Genomic DNA, 12,054 nt, shown 5'->3' on the forward strand with positions numbered 1-12,054 from the left:
CCTGATACCTTTAGCTCTAACCTTTGCGCTCTGTTGCCACATTGCCTGTGCTTAGTCATGCTGGTTCTACACCTTTGTCCAAAAAAATGCTGCCTAGAGTCTGAAATGTACTTGATAGCCATTCTCAAGGCTCTGCCTTCTGGGTTTGACCTTTAAAGGTTTAAGACTTTTCATTTACATAGAGATAAACAGTTGCAGAACAAAGAATAACATTTGTCTTGTTGGAGGTTTACAGGAACATGGTGATCAGACCTTTGTGGACAGATACAAGAAGAAAGGATGCTCACATCCCCTCCAGGGTCTGGCCTGCACCAAGAAGTCTGCAACAACCAACCACACCCCCTCCCCCTTTAGTATTAAAAGAAGCTTGAATTCTAGCTCCGGTAAGATGTTTCTTTGGGACACTGGTCTGCCATCTTCTCCGACTGCTGTCTTTCTGAATAAAGTCGCTATTCCTTACCCCAACACCTGGTCTCTCGATTTATTGGCCTGTCATGGGGCAAGCAGTATCACTTTGCACTTGGTGACCGAATTGCAATTTGGGTCAAGCAAACTATAGCAAAAGCTATAGGCAAGTCCAACAAACAAAGGAAAGTTACTTTATAGAGAAAATGGAGGAATTTGGGGGGGGTTCTTATGAAGGAAAGTGCATGGTGAAAAGTGAGGGTGATGACAGTTTCTCATTGGCTGAGTTGCTGGGGTAGTCTGTTTCTTGTATGAACTGCAATGTACATCTTGCTCTTTGGGGCCTGTAATTGACAATTCCTTCTGTAATTGACTGGGAGTGGTACTGTACTGCATGAGAGCTCCCCCTTCTGGCCTCCCAACTCTATTTTGGTGAGGTTTCCCTTTATTAATTTTCACAACTTTCTCCTGTAGAAATCCCCCAGCAAAAAGAGTCTATTTCCTTTTCTTTTAGGAGGTTTCTCTGCGTTAATGGATGCTCCCCCTTGTTAGGAATTTTCAGCCCGGAGTTAGACTTACTGAATTGGCAATTTTGCAGATGGTGCTCTTCAGTCCCTTTTTAACAAATCCTTCGAAAGAATCTGATGCAAGTTAAAGGCGGAGAGCCACTGCTGGAGTTTTCTTCCTCAGATACGTGAACTAGCTTTGCAAGTTTGGGAGATGACTGGGGGGCGGGGCTGGCCCCGGACGCTACTTCATCCGATCGGCACTAGGACCCCGGCGCCGGGGACCGGGTCTCGCAGCTGCCGTTGCGCCCGGGGAGGGGTTGTACTGTTCCGGGAGCCGGGCCTCCAACTCGACCCGCCCCTGGAGGCGGACCCGAGTTGACTTAAACTCTGGGGCTGCCAGGCGCTGCGTTTTCCTCCGCTCGCCCTGGCTGGGTTGTGTGCCCGTTGGTGAGTTGGGGGTGGGGGGGCTTGGTTCCCGGCCGGCACTCGCACATCTTCTCTGGTCTTGGCTGGGCTGGGGGCACCGGGAGTCCAGGCGTCTGCGGGCGGGGCTGGGCGTGCGGCGGTGAGCGCTTTTGTTCTGTGGCGGGGACAGAGTGGCGGCTGCAGGGGCTCCGGGGGCTCGGGCCTCGGGCCCACGGTGAACGCGCCCCGCTGGCCGCCGCCCAGAGCTGGGCGGGCCCGCTGGGCTCGGCTTGTTGCCCTCCCACGGCGCGGGGCCGGCCCGGAGGAGCCGCGGACTCAGAGCCTGACCCAGAGGGCGGCGCCTCGCCGTGTGTTTTCTGTGGATCGCCTTACTCTTCACCGTAGAGGTCGCGGGTGCAGACTGCGAGGACGCATTTTGTTAAATTCCAAGGCGATTGGTTAGGCTGGATGTGAGAGTGGCTTATGTTGTTATTGATTTCCTGTCGCTGGCTTGAAAAAAAGATCTTTGTTTTGCATTTATTTTTCTAGTGTTTTCTTCCTCCCCACCCCCATTATGCAGAACCTCCCGAAACAGAATTGCTTCGCTTGCATCTCCAAGTGGCCCGCGAACGCGCTTGTGCCGGAGACGTTTTCTGTTCCTCTGCAATAGTTAGTCCCTCGAGGCATTTTTAAATGCACAAATGCGTACAGATTTTAGATGTTCTCGAGGGACGCGAATTCCCTAAGCAGATGACCTTAGGATCCTGAGTTCAGCAAGCTTCCGGAGAATCGTTTCACTGAAAACAATTTGTAATACTTCTAGTGCCTGTAATCAAAATAAGGAGAACAGCAAGTGATGGGGATGAGCTTGGGTGCATTTAAATAGGCGGGTCGCAGAGCTTGTTTGGGGATTTTTCTGATTAATGCGTTAGCTGTAAACCACAGTTAAGTTTTAGTATTATTATGCATGAGTTAAGGTTTTACTTATTTTTTTTTTACTGTATAGTTGGCTTCTTGTTTACTAATCCAATAAAGAATTAAGTTAAAGTGTTGTTTAGCGTGATAAAATAATAGTGGCCCAGGAGGAGCGCACGTGAATTATCACTTAAAAAGTGAACGGTATTTTAAGGCAGACCCAGTTTGTTTCTGTTACTTTGCCTTCTTAATAAGAATTCAGTAAACTTAGTTTGCTTTTGGTGCAACCTTAAGGAACAGTTTGCACAGCAATGTCGTATCAAGTAAACAGATTAGTGTGTATTTTTATTACAAACTTAATGTGAACTTTATATAAATAAAATTCAACTATAATTTTCGTATTAAGTTATATATTATATATTTAAGTTTTATATTAAATTATTATCAGTTATAAAGTGTTTCTTGCTGTTCCTAGGACCAAAGAAGTAAACACTGTGGAGTGATACTGACACGTTTGGAAGGAAATGGGAACATATACAGTAATGAATGAGTAATATCATATTTAAAGGTAAGCGTGTCTCCTCTAAGTAGTCTACTCTAATTTATCTGTTGTGGAACAAAATTATTAAGTTGAATCAGCATTGGTTAAATATTAAACTATAGAATGCTGTGGATTTGACGTCAAAGCTTGAGAAATATGGTTGGCATAGCATGGAGAATTCAGCTGTTCATCTTTGCAAGAAAAGGAATAGAAGATGATGGTGAGGTGACTGTGGTCTAAGTTACTGAGGAAGAGGTCTACTTAACATTATTCTCTACATGGTTTGTTTCTTATTTTTTAAATTCATCATATGTGGCACATGGGGTTGGAGGAAGGCAGCACAGAGCAGAACTCTGGGAGAACCATCCCCTGAAATATAAACCTATAAAGCCAAAGAGGTCATTTCAGGGCTTCCATCCTGTAAACTCCAAGTAGTGTTAGGAAATCTGTAATGATTAAGACCATGGTCCCTGCAGTCAGACTGCTGAGCGTCAGATTTTGGCTCTACCACTTGCCATCTCTGCAACCTTGGGAGAATTATTTAACTTCTCTGCCTCAGTTTTCTCATCTTCTGTGAAATGGGGGTAACCATAGTACCTAGCTCGCAGGATTGTTGTGATAAGTTAATGAATTTGGTAGATAGAACACACTTGGAAGAGCTCCTGGTAAATGGTAAGTGCTTAATAAATCTTAGCTGTTGTCATGAGAAGAAATATATTTTATGGCCTAAGAAAATTAACAGTGTCTTACAGGAGATTGTTTGCTCATTTAAGTGCTAAATCAATTTATCGAGTTTGTGTTGATTAAACCCTTGACTGTAGATGATGTTGGAGGTTCTGTTTTTGTAAGGAAGTACCAGACACAACTCTGTTTTTTACCTGCAGCCGTATTTTTTTAATTAATTAATTAAATTTTGGCTGTGTTGGGTCTTTGTTGCTTTGCTCAGGCTTTCTCTAGTTGCGGCTATGGCTTCTCATTGCGCTGGCTTCTCTTGTCGCAGAGCACAGGCTCTAGGCTCGTGGACTTCAGTAGTTATAGCATGCGGGCTCAGTAGTTGTGGCTCGCGGGCTCTAGAGCGCATGCTCAGTAGTTGTGGTGCACGACTCAGTTGCTCCGTTGCTCCGCGGCATGTGGGATCTTCCTGGACCGACATGTAGGATCTTCCTGGACCGGGGCTCGAAGCCGTGTCCCCTGCATTGGCAGGAGGATTCTTAACCACTGCGCCACCAGGGAAGCCCTAAAGGTACAATCTTAAAAAAAGAAATGTAATCTTGTGGACCTTTGAAGAATTCTAAGTGCTTTGTTGACAAACAGCTATGTAGTGTGTCTATGCTTGATATCCTAAGTGTGCTTGTAAATTGAAGGGCAGTGTTAGAGCCTAGCCTGTTGAGGTAAATGTCTGAAGTGATTGCAGAGATTTAATGACAGTCACTAAGATTTTCTTGAGATGTGTTAAATTACAAGACTTCATTTGTAAATAAAATCTTAACTTGTAGTTAAAATTGTGGTTAAAGAAATTATATTGTCCGCTTAGGTTTCAAGAAACAAAAAATCATACGCAAACTTTTTTAAGCCCCCAAAGAGAATTTATTGGATCACATAACTTAAGAGTTCATGTGAGAAGATATACAGATTGCCAACAAACACAAGAAAGGATGCTCAACATCACTAATCATTAGAGAAATGCAAATGTAGGTGATACTTACAATGAGGTATCACCTCACACCAGTCAGAATGGCCATCAAAAAGTCTACAAACAATAAATGCTGGAGAGGGTGTGGAGAAAAGGGAACCCTCTTGCACTGTTGGTGGGAATGTAAATTGATACAGCCACTATGGAGAACAGTATGGAGGTTCCTTAAAAAACTAAAAATAGAACTGCCATCCCACCCAGCAATCCCACTACTGGGCATTTACCCTGAGAAAACCATAATTCAAAAAGAGTCATGTACAACAATGTTCATTGCAGCGCTATTTACGATAGCCAGGACATGGAAGCAACCTAAGTGTCCATCGACAGAGGAATGAATAAAGAAGATGTGGCACATATATACAATGGAATATTACTCAGCCATAAAAAGACATGAAATTGCGTTATTTGTAGTGAGGTGGATGGACCTGGAGTCTCATGCAGAGTGAAATAAGTCAGAGTATGCTAACACATGTATATGGAATCTAAAAAAAAAAATGTTTCTGAAGAACCTAAGGGCAGGACAGGAATAAAGACGCAGACATAGAGAATGGACTTGATGACACAGGGAGGGGGAAGGGTAAGCTGGGACGAAGTGAGAGAGTAACAATTGACTTTATATACACTACCAAATGTAAAATAGATAGCTAGTGGGAAGCAGCCGCATAGCACAGGGAGATCAGCTCAGTGCTTTGTGACCACCTAGAGGGGTGGGATAGGGAGGATGGGAGGGAGACACCAAGAGGGAAGAGATATGGGGATATATGTATACGTATAGCTGATTCACTTTGTTATAAAGCAGAAACTAATACACCATTGTAAAGCAATTGTACTCCAATAAAGGTATTTAAAAAAAAAAAGTTCATGTGGCTTGACTTTCAGGTTTGGCTGGATCCAACATTTGAATCTGAAAGCAAGTTTTAAAGACTTGAGACACTGTCTTGAAGTTCTGCTGTCTTCTTTGGCATTGACTTCATTCTCAGGCACAGTTCCCCCTTCATTGGGTAGCCCTAACATCTCCAGGTATATAGCCAGTCAGCTTCAACTTGCACAGAGCATGTCTTTGGTCTGGTTGCTCTGCCAGGTCTATAATTATATTAGTGCTTATCGTGTCATGTGCCCATGTCTGTGCTAACAACTGGGAAATGTTTTGTTTTTTTAAACTGTAGTTTACAGATATAATTCATATATCATATTCATATAATTCAGTTTATTCACTTACAGTGTACAGTGGTTTTGCATATATTCACATAGTGCGCAAGCATTACCACAATCACTTTTAGAGCATATTCTTGCCCCCCAAAAGAATCTCTACTCATTATACTCTCCATATATTCTCTATACTCTCCATTCTCCCCCAACCCACGCATCTCCAGGCAACCGTTAATCTAGTTTGTTTCTAGATTTGTGTATTCTGAACACTTCTTATAGATGATGTCATGTGTGATCTTTTATGACTCTTTTCTCACCTAGCATGATGTTTTCAAGATTGATTCATGATAAGCATGTATGTATTTCATTCCTTTTTATTAGCAAGTAATAATTCCATTGTATGGTTATGCCACATTTTGTTTTCCTTTCATCAGTTAACACACATTTGGATTGTTTCCACTTTTTGGCTACTCTGAATAATGTTGCTGTGAGCATTCATGTACAAGTGTTTGTATGGGCATACATTTTCAATTCGTGTATGTATATATCTAGGAGTTGAATTTTTCTGTCATATCATATGGTAACTATTTTTGACCTTTAGAGAAATTGCCAGACTGTTTTTGATGAACCATATACATTCTCAGTAGTAACAGCAATGCATAGGAGTTCCAGTTTGTCCACATCCTTATTAACACTTGTCTTTTTGATTGTAGCTATCATAGTGAGCATTAAGTGGCATCCTGTGATTTTATTAATGATGTTGAGCATCTTTTTGTGCATATTGCCTATTTGTATATCTTTGGAAAACCTGTCTATTCAAAACCTCTGTTAACTTTAAATTCAAGTTGTTTTTATATTACTGAGGTGTAAAAGTTCTTTATATATTCTGGATTCTAGTTTCTTCCTAGTGATCATATATATGAGGGTTTGTTTTTGGATTCTATTCCATTGATCATTGTCTATCCTAGTTCAGTCCCGCATGACTTTGTTTACTCTAGTTTTTGGGGTTTTTTTTAGCCATTGGTATTAGTTATTATAATTAGTTGTTGCATAATTACCCCAAATATTAGTGGCTTAAAACAGCAAATAGTTATTATCTCATATAGTTACTACTATGGGTCAGGAATCAGGGAATGGCTTAGCTGAGTGGTTCTGGCTCAGGGCTTTTCATGAGGCTGCTGTCAAGATATTGGCAGGAGCTGCATACAGTTTTTGAAGGCCTAACTGAGGCTCAGGGATTTGCTTCCAAGATGGCTCACTCACATAGCTGTTGGAAGGAGGCTGTAGTTTTTTGCCATGTGAGTATCTCCATATTTTGCCTGAGTGTCCCGATGGTGTGACTGCTGGCTCTTCCCCTTCTCATCAGGTCCTTTCAGATGGGCAGCAGCATCACTGGAAACCACAGAGGTTCAAGGTACAAGGAAGGAAGCCTTGCAAGATCATCAGTACCATTAGAGAGAGCGCAAAAAAGCTAAAAAGCCTCCCAGTGTGATATGCGGCCTTGCTCAGTGGTAGCTCTTCTTATTAATTTGCAATTACTATTTTAAGATCTGCTGGTAGTGGAGGTTCTCCTGCAGATGTTGGGGGGGGTTGCTGTGGCTCACGGGGACAAGGACGTTGGCAGTAGCAGTTCTGGGAAATACCCGTTGGCATAAGGCCCCACCAAAGAGCCTGTAGCAGTTTACTCTAGCTTTGTAGTTTAAAGTTTTGAAATTGGTAAGTGTGAGTCCTTCAACTTTATACTTTTTCTCAAAATCAATTTTAGGGTCAGGTTCTCAATTTCTGCAAAGAAGACATCTGGGACTTTGGTAAGGGTTGTAATGAATCTGTAGACCAATTTGAGGAGTAGTGCCACCTTGAGAGTATCAAATCTTCCAGTCTATGAATGTGGGATGTGTTTCCATTTATTTAGGTCTTTAATTTCTTTTGGCAATGTTTTGAAATATTCAGAGTGTACAATTTTCACTTTTCGTTAAATTTATTCCAAAGTATTTCTTTCTTTTTGCTGTTACTGTAAATGGACTTGTTTTCTAGATTGTTGTATAGAAATAAATTTGGTTTTCGTATATTGAGCTTGTACTAGGCGACCTAGTCAAACTAGTTCTAGTTTTTTATTAGTTGGATTCCTTACAACTTCCTATATACAAGATGATACCATCTGTAAGTAGAGGTAGTTTTATTTCTTAATTTCCAATCTGGATGTCTTTTATTTTTTTTCTTTTTGCCAAGTGCCATGGCTAGAACCCCTCCTACAATGTTGAATGGAAGTGGCAAGAGCAGATATCCTTGTCTTGTTCCGGATCTTGTAAAGGGAAAAACAGGCTTTAAAGCTGTGGCTTTTTTGTAGATGTCTTTTACCCAGTTGAGGAAGTTCCCCTTTGTTTCTAGTTTTAGTGTTTTTATCTGAAAGGGTGTTGGATTTTAAGATGCATTTAATTTCAGTCGTAGTAGATGCTTTTTCTACATGTGCTTGAGATGATCATGTTGTTTGTGTCCTTTATTCTATTGATGTGTTATATGACATTGGTTCAACATAAAAAATAAAAAAATCAATCTTGCATTTCTGGGAAAGTACCAGTTGGTCATGGCATATACTTACTTTTATATGCTGTTATATTTGGTTCGCTAGTATTTTGTTGAAGATTTTTGCATCTATATTCATAACAGATTGTTCGGTAGTTCTTTTTTTCTTTTCTTTTTTTTTTGCGGTATGCGGGCCTCTCACTGCTGTGGCTTCTCCCACCGCGGAGCACAGGCTCTGGACTCGCAGGCTCAGCAGCCATGGCTCAAAGGCCCAGCCGCTACGGGGCATATGGGGTCCTCCCGGACTGGGGCACGAACCCATGTCCCCTGCATCTGCAGGTGAACTCTCAACCACTGTGCCACAAGGGAAGCCCATGATCTGTAGTTTTATTGTGATTTTATGTATTTATTTATTTTCTGATTTTAGTATTGGCCTCAAAATTGATTTGGGAAGTATTCCCTCTTTTATGTTTTAGAAGAGTTTGTAGAGTGGGTTTTAAATGTTTAAATTTTTGGCATGAATCACCAGAAAGCCATCTGGGCCTAACCATTTCTTTTTGGGTTGTTTTTTGGTTACTAATTCAATTTCTTTATGGGTCTGTTCTGATTTCCTGTATCTTCTTGAGTCATTTTTGGTCAGTGTGTCTTTTGGGATTCTCTGCACCCAATTCCAGTGTGTGTGTTTGTGTGGGGGGATCCCCACCGTACTACCAACAAGCAGTTCTCTGGGGACATCAGTTGGGTGTCCTACAATTCAACTTGTTACCAAGTCCAAACTCCCTCTACTTGCTGCACGACAGGCCAGTAAATCGGGAGACGAGGTGTTGAGGGAAGGAATATGACTTAATTCCGAAAGCCGGCAGACGGAAAAGATGGCAGACTAGTGTCTCAAAAGAACCATCTTGCTGGGGTTTGGATGCCAGTTTCGTTCATAGAACAGAGACGGGGAGATGAGGAAGTGAAGTAAAAAGGCCATAAGTTTTGCAAATATCCCCTGGAATGGCAAGCCTCAGGGAGGGGATGTGTTAATTTCTTCTTTCTTGCAGCCATCCACAGGTGGACAGGGTCTGGACACTTAACATTCAGGGGTAGGGTTCCCTGAGACAGACCATTATGTATAGACATTATCCTTTTAGTGAAAAAAAGCAGTGGAAAGCAAAGGTTAAATAAAGTAAAAGAACCAGATCCAACATGTAGTTAGATTTGGCTCTTACCTGTTACAAACTCAGTTCTGACACTATCTACCCAGAAATGCCAGCAGATTCCACAGGTTGAAGCCTCAGTCCCACAAGTTGCCTCACCCCGCACTTCACATGCACAAGCCTATACTGTCACCTGTGCTTCTGACTGGGTACAGATTGGAGGTTCCCAGGACCAACCCTCTCCTTTTTTTTTTTTCCTTTACGTCTTTATTGGAGTAAAATTGCTTTACAATGGTGTGTTAGTTTCTGCTTTATAACAAACTGAATCAGTTATACATATACATATGTTCCCATATCTCTTCCCTCTTGCGTCTCCCTCCCTCCCACCCTCCCTATCCCACCCCTCTAGGTGGTCACAAAGCACCAAGCTGATCTCCCTGTGCTATGCGGCTGCTTCCCACTAGCTATCTATTTTACGTTTGGTAGTGTATATATGTCCCTGCCACTCTCTCACTTTGTCACAGCTTACCCTTACCCCTCCCCATATCCTCAAGTCCATTTTCTAGTAGGTCTGTGTCTTTATTCCCATCTTACCCCTAGGTTCTTAATGACGTTTTTTATTTTCTTAGATTCCATATATATGTGTTAGCATACGGTATTTGTCTTTCTCTTTCTGACTTACTTCACTCTGTATGACAGATTGTAGGTTCATCCACCTCAGTACAAATAACTCAATTTCGTTTCTTTTTATGGCTGAGTAATATTCCATTGTATATATGTGCCACATCTTCTATTTCCATTCATCCGATGATGGACACTTAGGTTGCTTCCATCTCCTGGCTATTGTAAATAGAGCTGCAATGAACATTTTGGTACATGACTCTTTTTGAATTATGGTTTTCTCAGGGTATATGCCCAGTAGTGGGATTGCTGGGTCATATGGTAATTCTGCTTGTAGTTTTTAAGGAACCTCCATACTGTTCTCCATAGTGGCTGTACCAATTCACATTCCCAACAGCAGTGCAAGAGTGTTCCCTTTTCTCAACACCCTCTCCAGCATTTATTGTTTCTAGATTTTTTGATGATGGCCATTTTGACTGGTGTGAGATGATATCTCATTGTAGTTTTGATTTGCATTACTCTAGTGATTAATGATGTTGAGCATTCTTTCATGTGTTTGTTGGCAAACTGTATATCTTCTTTGGAGAAATGTCTATTTAGGTCTTCTGCCCAATTTTGGATTGAGTTGTTTGTTTTTTTGTTGAGCTGCATGAGCTACTTTTAATTTTGGAGATTAATCCGTTGTCAGTTGCTTCATTTGCAAATATTTTCTCCCATTCTGAGGGTTGTCATTTGGTCTTGTTTATGGTTTCCTTTGCTGTGCAAAAGCTTTGAAGTTTCATTAGGTCCCATTTGTTTATTTTGTTTTTATTTCCATTTCTCTAGGAGGTGGGTCAAAAAGGATCTTGCTGTGATTTATGTCATAGAGTGTTCTGCGTATGTTTTCCTCTAAGAGTTTGATAGTTTCTGGCCTTACATTTAGTCTTTAATCCATTTTGAGTTTATTTTTGTGTATGGTGTTATGGAATGTTCTAATCTCATACTTTTACATGTACCTATCCAGTTTTCCCAGCACCACTTATTGAAGAGGCTGTCCTTTCTCCACTGTACATTCCTGCCTCCTTTATCAAAGATAAGGTGACCATATGTTCGTGGGTTTGTCTCTGGGCTTTCTATCCTGTTCCATTGATCTGTATTTCTGTTTTTGTGCCAGTACCATACTGTCTTGATTACTGTAGCTTTGTAGTATAGTCTGAAGTCAGGGAGCCTGATTCCTCCAGCTCTGTTTTTCGTTCTCAAGATTGCTTTGGCTATTCAGGGTCTTTTGTGTTTCCATACGAATTGTGAAATTTTTTGTTCTAGTTCTGTGAAAAATGCCAGTGGTAGTTTGATAGGGATTGCATTGAATCTGTAGATTGCTTTGGGTAGTAGAGTCATTTTCACAATGTTGATTCTTCTAATCCAAGAACATGGTATATCTCTCCATCTATTTGTATCATCTTTAATTTCTTTCATCACTGTCTTATAATTTTCTGCATACAGGTCTTTTATCTCCTTAGGTAGGTTTATTCCTAGATATTTTATTCTTTTTGTTGCAATGGTAAATGGGAGTGTTTTCTTGATTTCACTTTCAGATTTTTCATCATTAGTGTATAAGAATGCCAGAGATTTCTGTGCATTAATTTTGTATCCTGCAACTTTACCAAATTCATTGATTAGCTCTAGTAGTTTTCTGGTAGCATCTTTAGGATTCTCTATGTATAGTATCATGTCATCTGCAAACAGTGACAGCTTTACTTCTTCTTTTCCAATTTGGATTCCTTTTATTTCCTTTTCTTCTCTGATTGCTGTGGCTAAAACTTCCAAAACTATGTTGAATAAGAGTGGTGAGAGTGGGCAACCTTGTCTTGTTCCTGATCTTAGTGGAAATGGTTTCAGTTTTTCAGCATTGAGGACGATATTGGCTGTGGGTTTGTCATATATGGCCTTTATTATGTTGAGGAAAGTTCCCTCTATGCCTACTTTCTGCAGGGTTTTTATCATAAATGGGTGTTGAATTTTGTTGAAAGCTTTTTCTGCATCTATTGAGATGATCATATGGTTTTTCTCCTTCAGTTTGTTAATATGGTGTATCACCTTGATTGATTTGCGTATATTGAAGAATCCTTGCATTCCTGGAATAAACCCCACTCAATCATGGTGTATGATCCT

At 41.0% G+C, this 12,054-nt stretch overlaps 1 protein-coding gene across 2 annotated transcripts in view; it reads left to right on the forward strand.

Moving 5' to 3' along the window:
- The first annotated feature begins 1,278 nt into the window (after nt 1-1,278).
- The window catches only part of RESF1 (retroelement silencing factor 1), a 38,602-nt gene continuing 27,826 nt past the window's right edge, over nt 1,279-12,054 (forward strand). For both annotated transcript variants that reach the window (XM_060024558.1, XM_060024559.1), the window contains exons 1-2: nt 1,279-1,361; nt 2,710-2,802. The gene's annotated coding sequence lies outside the window, so the exon portion shown is untranslated. The remainder of the gene's footprint in view (nt 1,362-2,709; nt 2,803-12,054) is intronic.

This window comes from Delphinus delphis, chromosome 11 (assembly GCF_949987515.2).
Source record: "Delphinus delphis chromosome 11, mDelDel1.2, whole genome shotgun sequence".
NCBI lineage: Eukaryota > Metazoa > Chordata > Mammalia > Artiodactyla > Delphinidae > Delphinus > Delphinus delphis.